The sequence below is a fragment of the Vigna unguiculata genome, chromosome 5, assembly GCF_004118075.2.
Source record: "Vigna unguiculata cultivar IT97K-499-35 chromosome 5, ASM411807v1, whole genome shotgun sequence".
Taxonomy (NCBI): Eukaryota; Viridiplantae; Streptophyta; class Magnoliopsida; order Fabales; family Fabaceae; genus Vigna; species Vigna unguiculata.
In genome coordinates this window covers 36372425-36376248 of record NC_040283.1, presented here as the reverse complement: position 1 = coordinate 36376248, position 3824 = coordinate 36372425, and positions in this window count along the sequence as shown.

Here is a 3824-nt window from a genome sequence, read left to right as displayed (position 1 = left end):
ATTTATTTAATTGTTTGTGATATTTTCAAAGTAATATTCCTTTGGGGATGTTACAATGACCCTCCAAAGTAACTTCTAATTTCCACATCGTATCCTGCGGTATGAACCCGTCCAAGGTGTTCAGGTCGTCCAAGAGTAGTATTAGGAATGTTTTCTCGACCATGAGGATTGAAGGCACCCTAGGTCTACCGCTCAACTAGAGAATCCTACAACAAGGAAACATATATAATTAAAACATTTTCCTTGCAATTATAAGCTTAAAATTAAAACATAGAAACAAATTTACTTACAATTTGCTCAGCAACCCGCTGTGATTCATCAGAAGTCCATGTTCCTGATTTTTTTAGACGGACCTACTTCCATTTCTCATGCCTGGATGGTGGGGATGGAGGTTCAGGTGAATCTGCACTACCATCATCATCACCAAAAGCACAACGTGCCTTCCCCTTTTCGCTAATCATCTTTTGTTCAACTTTTGATAGCCACCACAAGAAAGCAAGTGCAGAGTCTCATTATGTTTGATGAACGTTTAGCAAGTGAACCAATTGTTAACGTAGTAATAAAATATCGTCCTCTAGAATTAACTCGTTGAATACTAGATTCCTAATTTATGTAATTTTGAGCAAATGAGAATCAATAAAATTACAAGCATAAAATTTAAAAAAAAACTTCAATCAATAGAAAAACTGTTAGAAGATTGATTTCGTACTCTTTCTTCTAGAGTACTACTCCTTTTAAATTGATGCAAGAAATGTAATCATCCACTTGAGTTTACTAAGAGTTGTTTTACCCCTAATCCCTTAATAGGTAAAATCTATTCATTGAATTCGAACCCCCAATTCCTTAGGCCAGTTTACAAAAAATTCAATAAAAGCATGAAAAATCAATAATCGTCTCTATTACAAACTAATAAGGTATGCCCAATTTCCCAATTGTGACATAACCTAACATGTCTTGTTTATAATCGCAAACAAACCCCAATTTCTCAATTGTGAAATTGCTCATAAATTAAACGATAAAACTATAAACAGAAACTGAGATGAAGAACATTAACAAAATAACAAATGTAAAGAGTAGAACCTATAATCCAAATTCTTACACCAATCCTCTAACAAAAAGGAAATTAGTTCTGCATAATGAAAAGGAAAAAGTAAACACGATAGACAAAGCGACTAAGAAAATAGAGAAGAAGTTTTCCATGAACGCTCCTCATTTTATCTTTTTCATGTTCTCTCCTTTACTGAGGTGATTTTCTTTCTCCTATAACTGTTTCCCCCTCTCTCTCTTCTTTATATTTTCTTTTCCTTTTAAATTTTTATCAGTCCACGTAATCTTTTGATTTCTCGCTGGAAAATCCACAAGTTGTGGAAGAATCCACAAGCCACCTGTGGAACACGTTTTGTGCATGATCTTCTGAACCAAACTCCACGGGTTGTGGAAAGACCCACCAGGCACATGTGGAACACACTGTTTTGTATCCTCCAATTTGAAGCAAAATCCACAGGTCGTGGAAAAATCCACTAGGCACCTAGGGAACATGCTGTTTTGAAACTTGCATTTTTAAAGCCAAATCCCTAAGTCGTGGAAGACTTCACCAAGCACTTGTGAAACATACTGTTTTGTGTCTAACTTACTCCCTTTGGACCTGTTACACAAACAATGCACCAATCCAAATGTATGATCTAAAATCAGATAATGCATGATGAAATTAGTCCAATAATGCACAAATGAATAAAAATTGCCTAAACTAATGCATGAATACACCTATATATTATATACTCATCACTTGTATGTCTTGTGCTTTTTTTTCGAACACCTTATAAACATTTTAATGAAATTTACTTAGTATTTAGCCGTATATATAATAAAATAGGTATAAAGTGATAATTCTAACCTCCCATTTTTCAGTTTCTCGAATCTGTAAGAATTGTTGTCAAGTTTCTTCAACAATGTAAGTATACTTGGGACAAGGACTTTCTCCTTTTCTTGCACCATACACATAGATTTATGTCAATTTTGATTTAAATTGATGCCATTTGACAGCAACCAAAGACAAAATCTTTGACTTCAGCATCCTCACATTAGTGATATAAAAAATCATCTACATATAAATGGAAAAAAAAATTATATATATATATATATATATAGTAGAACATGTTATATTTCATAAAATTTTTAAAATGAACACAATTACTTACCAAAATATCTTCCCAGATGATGTTTCTCTCATGCTTGGTGACATGATCCCAAGTTGGTGTCAATATAAAAATCTCCTGAGCCACTATAACAAGATAGGTGTTAAATATCTCTCCATTAGGCCCAAATGCCTTACCAATATGTACATCGACATCCACTAGTGTCTTCTTACCAATAGCTTACTTCTTAAAGAGGGACTTTAATCTAGTAGCTTCTTTGCCAAATCTCTTTGGAGGGCATTCATCAGAAGACAATTTCCTATTTTAAATGAAATGAAAAACATTAATAACATTACTTATAAATAAAGGCAATAAATTTAATGACAAAAAAATTGAAAATAAATCGTGTATATATATATATATATTCCTTCGTCATGATCTTTTCGAGTTGCATGTATATCATTTGTAATATCATCATAATGTTTGTTAATTATTATTGATGTAAATGATTCAATCTCGTAAATTTTTGTAGCTTATTCATGTTCATTATTGGTCTCCTTTTTACCGTGTAGCACAACATGCCAATTTTCAGATACAGGATCATCTACATAGAAGACTTGTGTTGCTTGATATGGCATAATAAATGGTTCATCTTCATATGCTACCTTTCGAAAGTCAACCAATGTCATTCCCAATTAATCAACTTCCACAGCAGTTTTGTTATCAACCCATTTGCATTTGAAAACAGGTATAGAGAACTTGGTATAACTAAGTTCCTAAATCTCTTGTACAACACCATAATATGGCATGGATCCCACTATAGGATTATGATCTTTTGAAGTTGAGAATTACAATGACTTTACCTCCAAAGTGACTCCACTATTCAGCACGGTGTTTTTATCATCCTGAGACTTTGTATAAAATAAGGTTCCATTGATTTCATAGCTAGAACAACATAAAACATCAAACTTTAATCCATTTGCAAGTTAGTTAATGTTTCATATGCAAACGGGTCCTTAGTGATTTGTTCTTTAAACCAAGTCATGAAAGTTTTCTTATGCTCCATCAACACCCACCTCTCTGATTGTCTTGGGTTTTTTCCTTTCACAATGTCTTTGTGTTTAGTTAAATATGGTATGACTTCATTTGTGTTATTTAATATATACAAATGTGCTTGCTTAACCTCTTTTCTTGATTTGTTTTCCACATGTACACCTCTTGAAGACTTTTCCATTGTTCTACATAAGTGCCAACAATTGTCAAGCACTCCTATAGAATTTGCTTTGGACATGTACTTTGAACAAAACTCAATGGCTTCCTTTGCAATGTATCTTTCAACGATTGAAGCTTCTGGATGATATTGATTATTCACATATCCCTTCAAGATCTTCATATATCGTTCCACTAGGTACACTCATCATAGATAAACTGGTCCACACAATCTTATTTCTCTTACAAGATGAACGATCAAATGCACCATGATGTTAAAAAACGATGGAGGAAAAAACATTTCTAGTTGACACAAAACAATAACAATCTCTTGTTGAAGTTCCTTCAAATTTTGAGGGTCAATAACTTTTTTGCATATGGAATTGAAAAATGAACCCAATCAGGTTATACTAAACCTCACATTTTTTGGTAAGATATCATGTATGGCCACAAGCAATAATTGTTGCATTAAAACATGAT